Source organism: Lacerta agilis, chromosome 7 (assembly GCF_009819535.1).
Source record: "Lacerta agilis isolate rLacAgi1 chromosome 7, rLacAgi1.pri, whole genome shotgun sequence".
Classification (NCBI taxonomy): Eukaryota; Metazoa; Chordata; class Lepidosauria; order Squamata; family Lacertidae; genus Lacerta; species Lacerta agilis.
The window spans coordinates 5,966,996-5,987,514 of NC_046318.1; the positions used below are offsets into that span (position 1 = coordinate 5,966,996).

A 20,519-nucleotide genomic window follows, 5' to 3' on the forward strand; every position below is an offset into this window, starting at 1 on the left:
GAGGCTCAGTAGCCTCTGTTTTGGAGGCTTCTATGAAGCTGTATTTGATTTTGAGCCCTTTGAAGATAGGAGTGATTTTGTTTCTACTGCGTGGTGTCGATCAGGCTCTGTGGATCTGTGATTACAGATATATATTTTTAAAAAAAAAAATAAGAGGCATTCTTTTCATCAGCCTGAGCTGGGGGGCAACAGAGTTCAGGCGAGGAAGGAGAGGGTAGGGAGAGAGCATTCTGGGATTGGAGCTAGAGGCCTTCAGATGTCAGTTAGCATCCACACTTTGGATGAGATGGGAAAACATATGCCCATGAGGAGCTCATGACTGTTTCTTCATAGCAAGATAACCTACCAGCAAAAGTGAATATCATGTGTTTTATATTTGGGTTTTATATTAAGTAGGATAGACTGGATGTAGTGCTCTGGGCATGGGTACCATTTTCAGATTTCAGCAAAGGCAAACATCTCAGTTCATTGATTCCTTTCAAGTTAAAATGGAAAGGTTGTCTCTCTGAGGAGACCTTGTGAGCATTTCAGTTAAAAGTCACCACAGAAAATTTATGAACATCCACCATTCATTTAGCAAGCAGTGAGTTCCCCCCACCACCACTGACTGTATTTTCTAGCCACCCCTTATTTGACATCAGGGTGTTTTTTTAAAATAATAATAATAATGATGATGATGATGATGATATGTAGCTTAATATGAAATTGAAGTGATATGGGAGCCCCTGTGGTAGCATGTTAGAAATAGGGCAGAAGGAGTTGGATATCATAGCTGTGTGAGAATTCGAACAGAGCTCCTACTTAAAAACAACTAAGAACAAAACAATTAAAAGCAAGTATGATTCTATGGTTTGGGACAATAGAAATCAAGCTTTAAAAATGTGTGTGTGTGAAAACTAGAGCGCAAACAGAACAAATCCCCTTTTAAGCTAACCCAGAATTCTTTTCCTCAAGTATGATCGTTTCCCACTACTGCTGCTACAACAACTGCCCTTTTTTACTTCTGGCTAAAAGGACAAATATTGGCTTCACCCAATATAGAACGTGATATTCTGTGTTGAGTTCTGCTTCCTAGAAGTCTCTGCTTGCTTTCATTTTTTCTTTTTTAAATCGTTGTCTAGCCTTTAGGGAGGAAAGGATATACTGGAAAGAACATGGGCAAAAATCTTGCACTTTGAAATCAAGTGGAGCAGAAGAGTAGAGGCTGCCCTAAAAAGCTCTTCAGAGCACCACTTAGTGCTGCACTTTTGTCTTTGGGGCAGGATCTTGCACTCTCATGTGTGCAAATAAAATGGCGTGCTCATTCAGATGCAGATAGTGCTCTGATTTGTAGGTAATAGGGCTGTGCACAGCTTGCCCATTCTGCCTCATGGCTCTGATCTGGAAGGGTCCCCAATCAGGTTGACCCACCCTGAGCCAACCCAGGGACCGCCCACCCCACCCTGGGCCTGGTTCAGCAGCAGGGTTAATTAATTAAACATATATTTGGGGCAAGAAAAGGAGAAGTTGCATTTTTTTAGTTTTGTCCCAAAGCTTTCCCCATGAAAACCTGCTCTTTAAAGCTGAAATGTAACCATTGCCTTTAGGTTTCTTCACAGATTGCTGTTTGTTCCTATTCAGCGATAAAGAGCGGGTTTTTGCAAGGAAAGCTCTGGAGCAAAAAAAAAACCCTGAAGCTTTAAAGCATAGACTGTGCCCGGAAAGCACAGAGGAAGGTAAGTGTGGGCAAACCCCAAGGCTTTATTGGTTCCGAAGCCAGGTCTGGACCCAAATTGCAACGGGTCTACATAATCCATCCCATCCAATCAGTTTAACCCATGATGCCAGACCTCTGGAATAAGTTACCGGTTGAAATTAGCCAGGCAGGTGGCACCATGACGTTTAGGCCCCCACAGAAGACGTTTTCATTTAAGAAAGTTTCCCCAGTCATTTTGTGTTTTATCATTTTATAGCTTGCAAAAAAAAATTGTATTTTATCTCATTTTTACGTGGTATACCTCTTTGAGGGCTTCATTCTGTGAAGCAGTTTATAACTTTGTAAAATAAAAATAAAAAACGAACCTGGTGGCCACGGGATGTTTTGAACTCCCAGCTGTGTACTGGCTGGGGCTGATCAAAGTTGCATTCTGAAACATCTGGAAGGTTGGTGGATGCTGCCACGAGGAATGTAGCTACAAACTTGTGGACTGCTGTTCTCAACCATGGGTGCCCACTTTGGTGGGGGGGGCTGGCCATGATCAAGGGCATGCAGCACTTGAATCTGGGGTCTGTATCACCCAGTTTTTTGAGAATATAAATAATACTATATTCCCGATCCCTGTCTGCACTGAGCCAAATTGGTTAAAACCCTACATTGCAATTCGTGCATGCACTTGGTCCGGACATCCTAAAGGTTTGGGAGGTGTGTTCCAGCCACCCACTGACCCCTTTCACTCTCAGTGGCTGCAGGATTCATGTCTAATACCTTGAAATGATGAGAAGAGAGGGAAGGACTTTGGCTGGCATTGGCGCAGCTTACAATTGGGACAACTGGACATGCCACGGCCTCTTGTACAACCATATAAGCAAACTGTCAGGGAATCCATGTATTAGCTGTGAATTAATGTCCTGCAGAGACTGGAACCTGGATCATGCAGGGATTAAAGAGGCATTACCCTTTTGTTAAAGCTGATGTTTCGGGGATAATCTGGAAGCTTTAGCTAATACATTATTGCAGAAACTTCTTCAATCACAGTGGCAGACAGTAAGCAGATTTGGATATTACTGCATAACCGTGTGCTGAAACCGCTTCTGGCTGCGCTTCGTAGGCTGAGTTGGCGTCATGATGGCGGGCTCAATCTCAACCCGAACCAGGGTTGGGGGAGAAGGAAGAGGGTGCTTTCAGTCAAGGAGTCACAATAGGTAGAATTCTGGTCGTGCTGTGAGAGCAAAGAGCAACTGGACACTTCCCCAGGGGGAGGGTGATCACTGGAATCACGGGGGGAGGCCGACAGAATGTGGCCAAGACTTCAATCTTCCATCAGGACAGAATCTGGTCATCTGGGAAAGGAAAAGAACTTCTCTGTCACTGATGACAGCAGCTGCATATGGGATCCAGGTGCCGCCTTCTGATGATGAAGAAGAGTTTGGATTTGATATCCCGCTTTATCACCACCGAAGGAGTCTCAAAGCGGCTAACATTCTCCTTTCCCTTCCTCCCCCACGACAAACACTCTGTGAGGTGAGTGGGGCTGAGAGACTTCAGAGAAGTGTGACTAGCCCAAGGTCACCCACCAGCTGCATGTGGAGGAGTGGGGACGCGAACCCGGTTCACCAGATTACGACTCCACCGCTCTTAACCACTACACCACAGTGGCTCTCTTTGACGAGGCATTAAAATCCAAGAAAGCCAGCCAGAGCCCTGGTTCCCCACCCCTGCTACCCTGAGAGGACAGGGTGGCACTTCTATATGCAGCTAGAATGTCTTGCCCAGTACTAGCTCTTCAAGTCCTCCCTGGTCCTACTACTGGAAGGATGCTGTTTTTCAAAAAGCCAAAGTCATGTATTTTATAACAGACTGTAAATAGTCAGTGCTTTTTTTCTGGGGTGTTCAAGAGTATACTGTACCAGCACCCCCCTCCCCAATGTTAAAAGAGTGTCACTTACCGTTACAACTTCATGGCGAGTTGCTGACTGCTCAGAGGTTGGTGGCGGCTTCATGGACGCCACCACACGACTCAGGTAAGGGAGGCTTTGGCAGGGGGTGTGGGGCACTTCAGGTGGCAAAATGGAACTTGTCGCCTCTGGTTGTGGGACAGGGCAGCCTAAACTGTGCTGGCTTCCTGTGTTTTTTATTGCTGTGCCTGCCTTGCAACTACCCTGTGAGGCAAATTAGGCAGAAAGGCAGTGACTGGTTCAATATTGTACCTAAAGCTTCATAGATATGAAGTTAGGCCTCCCTCCTTTAAGAGCAAGACTCTAACCACTAGGTCTGTTTGTCTGAAACTGTTGTTGATGGAGTTCGGTTGTCAAAGGTCCACTAATACAATGGTCTCAATTCATCCAATTGTTTGGGAGTTTCCATTTTTACTCCAGGTGCTGCTTAGGCTCTTGTGCACAACCCTCTTTTCCTCGGCTCCTCCCTTGTTCCTTCTCCGCTTCTGCCCTGGAGTAGCAGATCTCTCCTGTGCGCACACGCCCTATGGCTGTGTGTCTGATTTTGTGCCTATGGCCTCTCTGTCCTAAACATCATTTGCTGCTTCACTCCCCTGCTGTTTTTGATCCCCCCAGCGCTGTGTTGAATTAATCCTTATGGGCTGATCCATGCTTAATGCTGTGCTTGCTCATGTTCAGACTTACAATAAAGCATGATTCTGCAATGACTTGTCCAATAGCTCCAGACAGTCTCTGAGATTGTGAGCTCGGTTGGTGGCGGCGGCAACAGCGGCGCTCCAATTTGCTTGCTCTCCTTTCTAAGGATGCCAGTAGGGTCTAAGGGAACACATTTTCTCCAGCTACTGTTGCTACCACCCTCCCCCCCTTCCAAGGGTATTTAGATTCAAGAAAAAGAACAAAGAGATTTGTGGCATCTTGAGGCCCAACAAATGTTTGATGCCATGAGCTTTCATGGACTACAGTGTAGTACAAAGTGTTGTTTGAGTTACAGTTACAGTAATAGACACACTTTTTTTCAGAGGGTGGGATTGTAAATAAAATAAAAATAAAAAATCCTTCCAGTAGCACCTTAGAGACCAACTAAGTTTGTTCTTGGTATGAGTGTGCATGCACACAAAAGCTCATACCAAGAACAAACTTAGTTGGTCTCTAAGGTGCTACTGGAAGGATTTTTTTCTTTTTAATTTTGTTTTGACTACGGGCAACCAACACAGCTACCTACCTGTAAGTGGATTGTAAATAGTGAGGTCAAAGGGAAATGATAATTAAGTGATAACAGTGATAATTAAGCAAATAACAGTGACAATTCACAACACACAGTTGTTGATAACACGAACATCCTGGTATTGGTAAGCCAATTAACACAGGTAAAGGTAAAGGGACCCCTGACAATTAAGTCCAGTCACAAATGACTCTGGGGTTGTGCTGCTCATCTCGCTCTATAGGCCAAAACAAAATCGAAAATTCTTTCTAGTAGCACCTTAGAGACCAACTGAGTTTGTTCCTGGTATGAGCTTTCGTGTGCATGCACACTTCTTCAGATACGTGCATGCACACGAAAGCTCATACCAGGAACAAACTCAGTTGGTCTCTAAGGTGCTACTAGAAAGAATTTTCGATTTTGTTTTGACTATGGCAGACCAACACGGCTACCCACCTGTAACTGCATCTATAGGCCAAGTGAGCTGGCATTTGTCCGCTTCCACGGACAGTTTTTCTGTGTCATGTGGCCAGCATGACTAAGCCGCTTCTGGCGAAACCAGAGCAGCGCACGGAAACGCCGTTTACCTTCCCGCTGGAGCGGTACCTAGTTATCTACTTGCACTTTGACGTGCCTTCGAACTGCTAGGTTGGCAGGAGCAGGGACCGAGCAACAGGAGCTCACCCCGTCGCAGGGATTCGAACCGCCGACCTTCTGATCGGCAAGCCCAAGCGGCAGTCCTTTAACCCACAGCACCATCCGCGTCCCTAATTAACACAAGTATTGTGCTAGAAATTGTTTGTCTCAGTATAGGACCTAATAATTTCATCCACAACGTCAAGTGTTCATTTACTTGCCTCTCTTTGAATATGATAAAGCCCATTATCTGCAAGCGATGCCCTTCTGCATTCTACTTAAGACAAACAGGCAGGTCTCTGTGCCAAATAATAAATAGACACAAATCAGAAACGACTATTTTCCAAAGCTAGCGAGCGAAAATTTCAACCTCTGAGAACACTCTATAAATGACCTTAAAGTGGCCGTCCTGGAGCAAACGAACCTTAAACATGAAACCTCTGTATTACAACTGAACAAGATGTTCAGTGCAATTGCTTTTGGACTAAATTGAGACAAATAATTTTCCAAGATCCTTCATATGCTAATTAGCTGACCAATGCCAGAATGTCTGTATTATCAAAAGCTGCCACTGATGTTTACGTAATTATCACTTTCTGTACTTTTCTGCGTTTCATTTCCCTCTGGTCTCACCGTTTACAACCCTGTGTATATATGCCTGTAACTCAGGATAACACTTCAATGCAGCGATGAAGTGGACTGTGGTCCTCAAAACCTTATGCAATTATAAATCTGTTAGCCTTGGGAAGTTGTTAGAAGTAGGATGTTGAACGCACAATAGCCAACAATTGCAGGGCCAGAAAACTTGGGTGGGTGCTAAAGGAGCTTTCTGGTGATCTCATATTTTAAAGGGACATGTATAGGAAACAGAAGGAGTGTCGGGGGGGGGGGGCTTAAAGCTCAGAATGAGCTTAGGCTTTCGAGATAGGTTAAAAAAAAATCACAATAAGGGATTTTCGACTGTGTTCAGAGCTAGAGGCAAAACAAGGAAGTGTAAGTCCGCTGTGTGGAAAAGATGAGGAAATGGCAGCTTAATGAAGCTGCTGGAGACACTTCTGCAGGGAGGAAATTCCGCACTTAGGGGCTGCCTCAAGGAAGGCCTCTGCCAGGCAGGGGTGTAAGGGAGAGGCGGTCTCTCGAGTAACTTGGTCCACACCTGTTTAGGGCTTTGTAAGAACTTGGTCTGGTAGCAGATAATCCTCTACTGCAGCGGCTTCAACAAAGCTGTGATACATTGGTATTGGTTAGCTCCATACAGTAAACACAACTTCTGGAGAATCTGCAAGAGCAGCCATACTGCGTACTATTATCATTTTTGGTGGCAGGATGTTTTGCATTTTTTGCCTCGGACACAAGAATGTCCAGGGCAGGGTTAGGCCCTACTTGAGACAAGGAATAAAGTGTCTCTGTTGCTGGAGTTTCACCTGGGCAACAGGAAGCTTTGGGTGGGACTAGCGTGGAATGTGCATCATGGACTGGAATAAGGCAGGCTGCTACCATGTGAGTGTTGTTGCATGCCCACCCCCTCAATCTCTGAGCAGTGTGTGAGTCCAGGGGTTCCCGGTGCTAATCCAGGGATCTCTTTCCTTGGAATGAGGGAGAGCGGAGACTGTGGCACCTTTATGATATGTGGTTTATTTACACAAATGTACAACTTGATCATACGATGGAGGGGCTTGCTACACCCCAGAACATCTTGCCTCTCCCATCCGCACAGCCTTGGATTCCAGCTGAAATCAAGCGTGGCTCTGGGCTCCTAGCTTCTGCCTCCTTCTAGCTCAGCTCTCTGCCTTTATCTTTCTTTATACCAGCCAGGTGAAGAAGGCCATTTGCCCTCTGGCTCAGAGCAGCTTTGTCAATCTAATGACCATACTTAGATGGTTACTATGGGCATTCTCACAGTCCAACAATGGAATCCTCCTTGAGAGTTTAACCCTTGCTGGGTCCAGCTCTCCAGGGATGGTAAGAGATTCAGGCATCATAAAGACAGCCCCTTCAAACTCACAACAGTATGCTTCATGAATCATCAAATAGCAGCATCAGAAGTATGAGCGGAACAGGCCTGATCTTTTTGAGAAGTTCCTGTATCCCACTGAGGATTGTCTCCAATTTAAATGGAAGTAGGAATAATCTTTACTGTTTTTATAAAACAGCAAACACACTAAGGCATTTGAGCCTGATTGGCTGAGGAAATGAATGCAGTAGGGTGTTCCTCTTCAGACATCCTTTAAGAAATTTAATGCTCTGTCTCATTAAGTCCTCCTCACAAAATTAAATCCATTGGCATGGATGCATTGCTGTCAATTGGACAGAAAGCTGGCTGAACATCTTGAATAAAAGATAATGAGAGGTGTCAGCATTTCAGAGAATGAGGCGGTATCTGTTTGTGAACTGCGGTGATCTTATTTAAACACCTTTCCCCAGTGATCTTGGAGATAGAGTAAATACCTAGACTAATGGGATTCAAAGATGCTAAACTGGAGAAGATCCCGTGAATGACAGAGAGAGATGGGGGAAGAAAGAGAGAGAGTTTGTTATACATTTTCCATGATATTTTTAAGGTCTATTTTAATTGACTGCAAGTCACTTTGAGAGTTGCAAAGAGAAAAAAGTGGCTCATAAATGTATAACAATAGAAATGCCAATAAGTAATTCCATTCTTCAAGTGGGCAATTGGGGCTGAGACTTGCCGAAGGCTACCCACAGAATCTATGTTTGAAACACATTGGCTTTCAGCATCATCTAAGCACAAAACTTATTACAAGGGCTGACATTTGCTCACTCGTCTGGGATCATGTGTGACTCATGTGTGTGACACAAGGAGTTTGACAGCGGAGCAAGAGGGTGCCAAGAATGCCTTTGCTTGCCAGAGAATTGTCACATATTCACATATTTTAAGTTAGAACCAAGGCCATTATTCAGCTCATGCCTTAGAACAGTTGGGGAATTCTCCCTCCTCATTCCTAGCATTCTGTTCCTGTCCATATTGCTTCTATTGGCTAGTCTCTTTTTTATATACTAGAACCCACTGCCAAATGTTCCACCATACTCTTTTATGGCTGTTGTTCCCATCACAGACAAAAAAATGTGAATGGTTAATTTTTAACTTTGAGAAACCCTGAGAATGCTGTTGCTTGCACCCCAATCTCTGAGTGGTACGGGACTCCAGCCGTTCCAGTTCTCACCCAGGCTTCTGTTTCCTTGGAATGAAGATCACTGGAGACTGTAATGTCTTTAGGATTTGTTATTTGCTTCACACATATATACAAAACAAAATAAAAAAAATAAAAAATAAAATAAAATCCTTCCAGTTGCACCTTAGAGACCAACTAAGTTTGTTCTTGGTATGAGCTTTTGTGTGCAACACAATTTTTTTATTTTTTATTTTGTTTTGACTATGGCAGACCAACACGGCTACCTACCTGAAACTGGAACATATATACAACATGAGCATAAGATGGAAAGGCTTACAGCATGAACTCTCCAACAGCTCTGGCTTCCCCGTTTGGTTTATAGGCATATCCCCAAAGTACCGGTAATAATTTTGGATTCAGCACAGAGAGCAAAACAAGCCTCTGTGTATCTCTGCAGCTTCAACCCAAACTAAATCTGTCAGGAATGTTTTGTGTTTCCTGCTTGGCAGGGGGTTGGACTGGATGGCCCTTGTGGTCTCTTCCAACTCTAGGATCCTATGATTCTAAATGGAAGACCAGCTGTTGGCCTTTTCTTCTCCTAGATGGTGTAGCCTCTAGCAGAGTGAAGGGGGAGGCCTACCCCCTCCTGAAATAGCACCACCAACCAGTTGTTGCAATGGTGACACACCTGTCCTTTCCCAGCTCTTAAGGCATGTAAATGGAGTGCATACAGGCCCATCCCAGAGCCATAAACTTAATAAAGAGACTGGTTTGACCAGTTCAGCAGCCCCTTCTACCACAAACTGTAGTCCTGCAGAGATAACATCACAGGCTTGATTGGCATCCACTGACCAAAAGCAACCCCTCTTTCGTGTAACAATAGTTATGGGCTGAAGATAAACTGATTAACCCAATTACATTACATTACACTTTGCATAATTTGCTCTTCTAAATGAGCATTGCATTTAGCATTATTTTAATATCCTGCTTTATTTACAAATTCAAAATAAACGAGTACCCCACAGGTTAAATGAAACTAAACAGGCAGGAAAGTTGGGAATTATTTCATGGTTAACAACCCTAAACAGATTTCAAAAGAGCTTGGCTTATATTAATAAATAAACCCCTGTCCTTCCAGGGCCCCAAATCATTGCACGACGCCACCTTATTAATCTATGTGACCTTGCTGGCTGGGAAGCAGCTACGTGTTTTGTTACTGAGAAGTATGGTAAACTGGATTCATCCATTGGTATAAAGGCTACATTAGAACACTGCAAACCAGATGCATAGAAATTTAAGAAATGGACTCTACTGCATTGGTAAAATGCAACTGACTATAAAGCATGGGGTTAATGGAGGAATCTTACCTGTGTTCTTGCCCAAAGCTGGGCCTCAGGGTTAGAGATGGCATTGGAAATCTAAATGCTATCTTCCATGTATCATAGTTCTCAAGATATACTGGGCAGCCTTACGGTTCTGCTATTCAAGCAGGCCATTTGCGCTGTTGCAGTGTTGGTAGAATGCATTCCGTACCTCTCCAAGAAACACAGCATGAAGCGATACTTCCACAAATACCCACAGCACAGGAGCTACTAACAGTGACCCCTGTGGTAGCAGTTGAGTCCCTGGTTCCCCTTCCCATTAATCTTGAGCTCATCTGTAGCAACAATGAATTACCACAAAGAGCGGGGCATGGACTCCTTATTTGCTCACTCATTGTGACAAAGATGCCAACTTTTATTGAACAGCGCCAGGGATGGGGAGGGGGTTTCTGCGACACGTGTATGGGTTTGCCAAGTGGTTGCTCCAGTAGGGCTCTTCTGCCTTTGACAGCTGCATGGCCAACAGGAGGACAGCAGGGGTCGCGTTGCCTGTGGCTCCATCTTTGTGCTGGGTATCTCTTTGCCTGTTATAGAACTGCCTCTCATGGGAACTTGCAAAGGTGCAGGAACCTGACCAGAACAAGTTGGTTGTCCACCGCACTGAGGAACAGCTGGGATGGAGCACTCAGCACCCTGCTGCTAGGCCTGCTGTGAGGCCTCCCTTGTGGTCTGCAAAGAACTGCGTACATGGAAGGTCCTGTTCTCTGCAGAGCGCCATAGAAATGAATATGCAGCAGATATTATCTGGTGCCCCCATCCATTGCCTCCAACCATGGAGGGAGAATAGCCATCACGGCTCAGATGCTTGTGTTCTTTCCCCCCAATGTAAATGTCTCCAATAAAAACATCCCTTGTTTTATTAGATTTTGGTATGAAGTGATACGTGGTGAAGGAAAAATGAGCTACCGTAAGCAGTTTGGGCCATTCCCTCCCCACAGGTGCAGTGGTCCTTCCCTTCCTCCTCTTGGTCCATGCTCTGCATTCTGTGTGGAATCCAAATGCCAAGGTTACGAATTAGGACCCGAAGGAGAGGGAGCTGGCGGTCTGAATGGGTGAGAGCAGAAATGCACTCGTGTCATTTTGGGAAGCAGCAGAACTCAGGGTGCCGAAGAAGCACCCTATACTGTACAGGGAATATTTAAAAAGGACTGGCCTCTTCTTTGGGTATTTGGAATACTAGGCTCATAGGGGGAAATCTGAAACCAGTGATGTAACCATTAGCAGCCAATATTTCCCTCTCTTCCAGATTTCCTTCTGGGACTTGCTTCTCAAGGAACAGGGGAATCAACAGCCAGGAAGGAAAACTGACATCAAAGGGCATCAAAGGAAAGGGCAACATCAACTCAGAGGGTTCTCATTCAGTGGGTGCAGGCCATCTGCAACTGGTAATCTCCAGACGAGACCACGACTCGAGGGGCCTTGGGCTAATAATGGGAATTCTCCTCTAGTTCACAGCCTCTTCCTCTTCCTCCCATCACCGCAAGGTCTGCATCAAACTGGCATTTGCAGTGGCTGACACAAGCTGCCTGTGTTTTCTTATTTTTGTTATTTTTGAGAGGATATTTTAGCGCTGAACGCATTCCCTCCTGTTGCCATGGCAGCCGTGACAGGGGTTATATACCGTGAGAAAAATACCAAAATTAATGAGTGAGTGAAAGTGCAGCAGAGAGAAAAACAAGGTTAAAGAAAGAGTTAAAACAGTAATAAAAACAACCTCTTGATAATTTGGCAGCATGTATCCTACAGGCAAGAGGAGAGAGAGAGAGAGAGAGAGAGAGAGAGAGAGAGAGAGAGAGAGAGAAAGCTTTCCAGGGAAGAAGACACATCATGGCCTCCATGAAAAGCCCAGTGCGACAGGAATCACACCTACACAACAATACCTTCCTGGTGCCACTCCAACATGTGAGTGATGCTGCAAAAAAACAAACAAAAAAACCCACCACCCCAAATCAATGCAAAACCTTCTCTCCTGAGCACCCCAGCCCAAGGTTTCACAATGTCTGGCACCCTTCTGACTATAACCTGGGCTCAGGATGATGCCACACCCCAAATCCATGTGAATATCATACAAGAATATCAGCACATACATTCTATCTCAAATTGGCACACTTCCTGCCTATACTCGCCAATCAGCATGACAACTCTGAGATTGTCATCACAATCAACACCCAGGAATCAGCACTGTGTCTCTGAACCATCACCACAACATTGTCTATTTCATGTCTATCCCCCCCCTTAGTGTGAGCTGGTGCCCCCTCCCCAATCAGTGGTTCCTTCCTGCCCATCCATTTGGTACCGTTAATTCTTAAAAGCAGCCCAGGCGGTCCTAATATCAGCAGAACATCTTCCCAAGTGTGCCCTGGATATTATTAGAACCTGGCTTGGAAAAAAAAATCAACATTACGCTCAGATCTAGCATGGTGCCCAGGCTGCCACATAAGAGACACCCATCTTTGTTCCGCCTTGTATTTGTTTGCAGGAGCAATACTGTACGGGGGAAGAGGAAAAAAGCCTAGAGTCTTTCATGTTGCTCATTTCCTCATGTTTGTTTTTCAGTGCCTTTTGTTTTTAATTGTAGGAAGGAGAGAATTGTCAGAACATCTGTGTTATTAGCATTAGCTGCCCGAATCCTCTCCCTCCCCCCTCCTGTGGAGCCCAGAGCTGATGAGAGAACAGAGGAGCCTTTGAAACAGCTCACAGAAACCAGCAGCCAGGTTTGCAGGATTTGTGTTGGGGGAAAGAGTATTTATTCTCATGTAAGGTTCATTTGCTCTCCTATATTTCCCCTTTTTCTCTTCCTTTTTCTGGAGATTTATCTGGCTACTCTCCCGTCACAGACTTTGTTTTCCTGACAAGGCCCCATGGCACCACACTGCAGCTGTCTCTGTGCCACACCAAGGTAGGCCTGATGGACCCTTCTGTGCCACGCTGGGCTCCCCGGTGGTCCTCCGGAAGGGGCAGCATCAGAACCTGCGGGTGGCTGAGGGAGAGAAGCCAATGCTGAGAGTCGCTCTTCTTCCGAGGATCACCCACGTTTCCACGTAGATTTGCTTCCTCCCCTTGAACACAGTAGGAACCAGGCTGAAGGACATGGGCAGGGCCTTTTCTATTCCAGTCACAAACAGCTGTACCCACAAGGCACAGGCAAGGAGCTTCCTCGGGTGGCAAATGCGGAGGGTCGTGCCACTCAAGGACTGCAGCGGGAGATAAACAAATGCAGCCCTCTGAACACCATCCACTAGGAAATTAATGGCAGTTAATTAATGGGACAGATTTCAAAGGAGGGAAAATCAAGTGACAACCTCCCTCCTTTTGACTCTTGTGTGAGTTAAGAGGAGGGACGTTGCTACTTCAATCTCCCTCCTCATAAATCTGTCTTAGCGTTAACACTCATTCTCTTTTAAGAACTGGAAACACCTGAAGGAACAGGAACGGGAAGTGTACCGTACTTCTGGGAAGACCATGTAGCTGAACATGATCTCAACCCATCAACATCCTTGATGCTCCAGCAAGCTTTTGAAGCGGACAGAAAACAAAAGGGGAAAAAAGTAACTTTTTAATACCAGCTGCATGGTTCCTAGTCTTAACACCCAACTAGAATAACCCTTCCCCATTCTCTAACGCAGGTGCGGCCTCAACACCGGTTACCTGGGTATCTTATGCAAACAAAGCCTTGCAGGCCTACCTACAAAGCAAACAGAGCAAAGTCCGTTGAGGCTGGGCTGGGCAAAAGGCACATTACTTTAGCCAGATTTGTAGCTACAATGGGAACATGCAAACGCCATCCTAATTGGGGTCAGAGTTCAGTACTGGGTGAAGATCAAACTAAAAAGCTGGAAGTGGCCAAGTTCCACTGCAGTGTGTTGCTTTTTCCAAACATCAGCATCGGGTGATGTACTAAGGAAAAGCAAACTTCAAGCCTTGGATATGATTTAATTTAAGATGAAATGAAACAAAGGGGGGGGGAGATAAACATATAGCTCCAGAGCAGTGGGCAGTAGCAGAAAAGCCTGGAGCAAGCAAGGAGTAGAGGATTAGCCTGGAGAGATGAGTAGGAGCAAAGAGGAGCAGCAGGAATCCTTAAGAGACACTCTCTCTTTTTTTGGGGGGGGAGTCTTTTGATAAGAAACTCACATTCCTCACAAGACCCCTCTCTCCCTGAAAGGTGCAGAGATACTCTCTCTCTCTCTCTCTCTCTCTCTCTCTCTCTCTCTCTCTCACACACACACACACACACACACACACACACACACACCAAGGACTCAAATTCACATAAAGCCCACTGAAAGACAAAGCGGCCTCTAGATGGTGCAGTGGGTTATGGAAGGCGAATGAAGCATGTATGGGAAGAAGGATCGCGGGGGCTGTGCTGCGCAACAGGTTCATAGAGCTGAGCAGCATGTAAAAAATCTGGAGCTGCAGGAAAGAAGCAACACGTGTTTTTAACAGGTTGGCTCTGCCCATAATCTGCTCCTAACGATGCTAAGAAAGTACACCTCGCAGACTTGGGAGCCGCCTTCTACCCCCCCCCCCCCCCCCTGCTCGCCAGCAGGGCAGCCCGGCAGCCCCCGACACCGGTAGGGCTCCGCAAGGCGCCTGCTGAGCTGCCTGACGTGGCCGGCCTGCCGGGGCCCCAAGAGCCAGGAATCTCTGGAGCCTGGCAGCTTGGCACCCGGAGCGCCAGGCTGAATGTTAACGAGCGCGCTCAGTCCTTGGCAAAGAACCAGAACCCAGCTTGGAAATCCGGACCACTGGCAGAGCCAGGGCCCTTGCTGCTTAAAGGTGCAGAGGAGACGGCGCTCGGCAGCCGCTTCCCCGCGCGTGAGTCTCTGCTGTTTTATCGGCCACCCTGGAGGCCGCCGGGGCAGCTGGCAACCATCTTGGCCTCGCCAGCCAGGAGTTCTCCCTGGAAGCCCCTCGCCCGCCCTCCCAAAAGGGCCTGCGGGGGACGGATCCCGACGGCCGCCCCGCCGCGCGATTCCTTGGGCTGCTTTCCCCGAGGGGCATTGGCCAACCCGCTCCTCCAGGGTTGCTGCAGTCGTGGCGAGGGGGAAGGGCGGGCTGCTGGGCAGGTGCGCAGTCCCAACTCGCTCCCTCCTCCCCCGGCAGGTGCAGCCGGAGACGCGCGGGTGACTCACCGGAACCGGCCGCGAGGAGAGCGAGGGAGGAGGAGGAGGAGGAGGGGAGGGCGCGCGGGCGGGCGGCAGGGCTCGCGGGGGCAAGGTCAGCGGGAGTCACGCGGGGAGAGCGAACGGCGGGCAGGCGGCGCGGCGCTCCAAGCGGCTCCGGCCAGCAGGCCTCGTCCGCGCCTCGTGGGGAGCAGGCCTCGCGCGCCCCTAGTGGCCGTGGCCGCCGCCGCGTTCCTGCGCTCCCCGCCGAGTGGGACGCCTCCTGCTGCCGGGCGCCGGCGCGCGACCTCGCGGCTCGGGCAGCTGCAGCGACGGGCGGCAAATCCGCGTGGCGGGAGGCCGGCCGGCCGGGCATCTCGCCGCGAATTCCCCCCGGCAGCGCGGGGCTGCCCATCGCTCCCCCCCCACCAAAGCAGGCAAGTCAGTGGCCGCGAACAGGGTGCCCGAGGAACTGGGCGGCGGGCGGCGCGCGGGTCGCGATGATGCTCCCGCAGGCGCTCGGGGAGGGCTTGTCCCCTTCCTCGGAGGCGAGCGCGCGGCTGGGCCGGCTCGGCTAATAAGGCACGCGAGACTGGCTGGGTCGCTGGCGCTGCGGCCACCTCCGCGCGGAGCTTCGGTTGGGCACCGGCTCTGCCAGGGCGCCGGAGCTCCGCCTCCCTCTCCCCGGGCAGCGAGGACGAGGAGGAGGAGGAGGAGGAGGCCAGCCGGGAGGGAGTGAGTGAGCGAGGAGAGGGAGACGGCGGCGCGCGCGCGCGCGCGCGCGAGGAAAGGGTGGTGGGGAGGGCGATGCAATCCCTGGGCTGCGCTTCCCCTGCACTTCCTCCTCACACACACCGAGAGAGCAGCTCCGGCTCGGACACAGCCCGGCTCGGCGCGCGCCCCGGCAGCAGCGGCTGCTTGGCTGGGCTCCTGGCGCGGGCGAGCGGGGCAGGAGGGAGGGCTTCCTTCGGTTGGAACGGACTGAGCGGAGCGGATTTGGAGCGGAGCGCGACGGCGCTGGGGGCTCGGAGAGCCCGGCTGCTGCTCGCGGATTTGCTGCGGAGAGCAGCGGGCAGGCGGCGGCGGCGGGAGGCGAAGATGCCCGGCGAGGAGCGGCGAGCGAGGAGGAAGCCCCGGGCGGCTGTGCGCGGGGCGCAGCTAAGTAAGGAAGCTCGGCGTGGCGGGCGGGCAGGGCGGACCCCGCGGCGGAGGACCGCGCTCGGCTCGCGGCTGTGTCGGAATGCGGGCGCCGGGCTGGAGGGAAGCAAGCAAGGAAGGAAGGCGCCCGGTCGAGGCTGCGGGTGGCGGGGAGCAGAGGCAGGCGAGCAGCCGCGCAGCTTGCAGAAGCAGCTCCCCGAAGACTGACGGACGAGGGATGGGTGGGGGGGGGCGAGGATGGGGATACTTGGTAGGCAGCTTGTGGGGGGTCAAGTTTTTGCTCCAGCCGGTAGGCGACTCGCCTGCGGTCCTGCGCCGGATCCTTCCTCCTCTCGCCGCATCCAGCTGCTTCGCGCCCCCCCCCCCAGCTGCGGCGCCTCCGTTGCTGCTCTCCCTCCCGGAGCCAATTCGATTCATTCTCTCCCCCTCCTTTTCGGCACCTCCTTTTTCACGGATCGGGGTCTCAATGAATCTTTTTCCAATCTGCGGATACGGGAGCGCCCCCGAAATCGGAAGCAGTTCCCCGGGGTGGGGTGGGGGGGACAGTGAGGGCTCCGCGCACATTGCTAACCCCCCCCCCCTCCCGTGACAGGCGAGAAGCAGCGGGGAGACGGGGACAGGGAGGCGTTTGTGGGCGACGCCTGGCTTCTCCCCCGATGGCTGCACCCCGATGCGCTGTGTGCGCCCCCTCCCGGATCAGAAAGGGGGGCAAGTAGTCGGGCTCCTGCCAGGACCGAAGCACCCTCGCCTCCTGCCACTTGTTGGGTGCTGGAGTGGGGCGGGGGGGGGAGAACTCCGCTTCGCTCGTGTGAACCCCCCCCCCCGCCCCGACGCTTGCCTCTGCCCCGGAATGCCCTGCCTGTGTGCGGGCTCCGGGGATGTGGCATCCCTGCAAGCGCCTTTTCGGACTGCGCGTGTTTTGCTGGTGCGGCGAGGGGAGGGGGGGCGCGGCGCGGGCGAGGCTGGCAGCTGCCCTGGCTGGCGCTCGTGCTTCGCTCCAAGCGCGCCTCCTCTTCCCCGGGTGAAAAGTGCGTTGCATTCTCGCCCTTGCCAGGTTCCCCCCCACCCCCCCGCGCGCGCTCTGTCCGGGGCATTGCTGCTCTGGGGTTGGGGTCTCGAGGAGCGTCTGCACGGGAGCTGCGTTGCAGCGGGTTCGGGCGTAGATGCGCCTCCTTCGGAGAGAGACCCCCGAGGAGTGCTTGGGGAAAGGAGCAGAAGGCAGCCCGAGGGAAGGCTGGGGAATGTGCACGAAAGAGGAGGAAGGCGAATGGGCTGCGTGTGCATGCAAGAGCGGACAGGTCTGAGGTGAACTTCAGGTGTTGGGCATGTAAAGGAAGTAGGCATGCATGTTGGAGACCCGGGTTTCAGCGCTGGCGTACGCATTTGGTGAGAACGCGCGTCCGTAGCATGTAGTCGGTGAATCGATGTGTGTGCGTGCGCAGATGAAGTATGATGGGTGGAAGAGGGGGAGACGCGGAAGGTGCACAGAAAAGAGGCGCCCCTGGGTATCCCTGGGGGTGAGGCAGACTGGAGGGATGTGGCGGTGGTGGTGCATGCACCTTCGTGTGGCGGAGGGGCATGTGATGCGTGTGTTATCCTATGAGGATGTTCCTAGGGAGTGAGGGATGTGTTAGGTGTGCCCTGCGAGAAGGGGCTGTATGGATTTGATTGTGCAAAAAGCCATTTACTGTATTGTTGCCGGATTACTTGTTGCCATTTGCTGTTAACCCGACCTCCTTGAGGGGCTGGAAGGGTGGGGTGAAGCGAAGTCCCCTTTTGCAGCTGGTTATATGCAGCCTTGTATGCAGATGCTAACTATGAATCATGCTCTATTTTCCTCTGCCCGTTTGTGGTTCCTGTAAGTTTCTAGTCTAGCATCTGGGGACCTCTCATTTTCCCAGCGCTAGTACTGAATGTTTCTTATGTGTTACCTAACCAATGATTATTATTTTTAAAAAAACTGCAGCAACACCTAAGCATTCTTTCCAGCACAATATTTGAGACCAGAGAATAAGTTTGTGCCTTTTATCCATCATCGCTGCATGAATTAGGCAGCTGCTCTTTTAAGGGTTTTGTATCCTTGCGCACAACACGATCTGATTTCAACCCCAAGCCCCAATTCTCATTTGTGCTTCCTGGTGTTCCTGAGTGTGTGTTCTGCTGGCCGGAGAGCTTTTATTCTAGGATGTTCCTATAGGATCTTCTAGTAAGGTAGAGCGGTTTGATATTTTGATGGGGGAGTTATGAGCTAACTGCCATTGCCAGCTGCTGGTGACCCCACGGGGTTCTTCTAAAGAAATCTTTATTGCTTTCTGAGTTGCCTTAAGGCAGATCTGTTATCTATGTGTTACCCAGAATCAAATGCTACATAAGACCACCACCATTGTATCCCTATAGGCAGAACGGCTTGTGGCCATACTTCCAAAATAGGAGCCGGGAGGCCTAAGCCCTGCTGAATAGTTTTGTATATGCTGATGTGTTTACACCTAAAGGAGTTGGAGAATGGTCTTGCTAAGCCAGTTGTAAGAGGAAGGAAAAACTGGTCTAAATTGACAAAACCAGGTGTAGATAACAGCTGCTTTCATTGGGGATTTGAAAGCAACTCAGCCGGCATAGGCCTTTGGCCAAAAGTCTGATTTGCAATAAGACTAGTAGGTCCTGGATTATGGGCCAAAGCCATAATCCTCAACCCCAGCCAACACGGCCATGTTTAGCGATGGGAGTGGTCTTCCAAAATACCTGGCGTGCACCCTGTTGGCTGCCTCTGGATTCAGAGCTGGATTAAGACATGCTGAGGCCCTAAGCTATGGCGGCTTTAAGAGGCCCCTGAGCATTACCCAGACTGTATTATTCTAACAAGAAAGACCATGAAATTAGAAATAATTTGTATACATGCCGATGCATAGGCTAGGTTGCAGCTAAAACCTAACAATCTTGCAATAAGTCCGCTTGCATATGAAAATACCATATGGTTTCTTAGCATATATTAAAACAATATCATTATTACTTCTGAATAGATATATAAACACAACATGACAAATTATTGTGTAGCCACTGAGTATATTTTATCATATCAGAATGAGTTTGTTTTCCTATTTCCTTCATTAACCAATTATGCAAAACTCCAAATTTAGTTTAGTTAGTTAGTTTTTTTTAATTTAGAGGCCTCTCGTAATCTGAGGCCCCAAGTCACAGTTTATTTTGCTTGTGCACAAATCCACCACTGACTAGACTAGGCAAGCAGCTCCGACAAGGTTAAAGCTCTGACCCTGACTCTGGCTTGGAAGCTTTGCAGAAGGAGCCTAATGAAGTGGTGGAGCTGGATTTGTTAGGCAAGAGGGTTTGAGCTTTGGCTTGTTTTCTTCTCCTGGGTGAGATGTGGCTTCTCTAAGACCACACAAAAATAATAAAAAATGCCCTATTGTGAGAGGATTGAACAGTCTGTGTTGAAGGTTGGTGTTGAGCTGGTGTGTGTTGAGCATCATTCTGCAGGAATGCTGCAAGGGCTTGAGCTCATAATGCACATGTGTGCTCATATTGTACGGGGACATGGGTAGAGAGGGGTGTATGGATGCGCTTGTTTCTACTGGGTGTGCACACGGATGAAGTAATCAACAATGAATTTCTCAAGGGCAAAGGCGGTGTGCAGAATCCATGGGCCTCTTTACTGTGACAACTGACACTGCAGCCTTGACCATTTGTTAGCCAGCATATGGTGCTTGAGGTGGAAATGCAAAATGGTGACTTTATTTTAGTAATTAAGAGGGGTTACAATCCACTGGGAAGTTCCTTCGGGAACTTCTCGGTGCCCAGAGTCAGCGATCTTCCTTTGCCTGCATCTGGTCAGATTGCACAGGTAAATTACGTTATGAAATGCAATTGTTTCATTTTTATTCCATGAAGTCCTAATGCGATGGACTTTAAGGAAGGCTTAGCTATCCTATCTTCACATTTCTGCTGTTGCTAGGCTCTGAATTGAATTGGCAGCAGTACGAGTTCCTTTCCCTGCTCCTTACTGCAGGCCTACCATGTTGGCTGCATTATTAGATGGCTGAAATGCAGTTCAGGAATCGCTCTCTCTGTCTGTTTTCTTGGGGTTCGTTAAATGTTTAGAAGTGGAGCTCTTTGTTTCAACAGGGCTCCTTCCATTGCATTGGCCTATACCGGGTACGAAGTACAAAGTGTTTCTGGGTGATACATGTTGCAAAACGTTGCCCTGTATTGTAGCATGCCTCCATTGGGGGAT

General features: G+C 49.2%; 1 protein-coding gene across 1 annotated transcript in view; it reads left to right on the forward strand.

Moving 5' to 3' along the window:
• Window positions 1-14,550: 14,550 nt before the first annotated feature.
• The window catches only part of PCDH1 (protocadherin 1), an 80,293-nt gene continuing 74,324 nt past the window's right edge, over window positions 14,551-20,519 (forward strand). The window contains 1 exon segment of the mRNA XM_033154256.1: window positions 14,551-14,828. The gene's annotated coding sequence lies outside the window, so the exon portion shown is untranslated.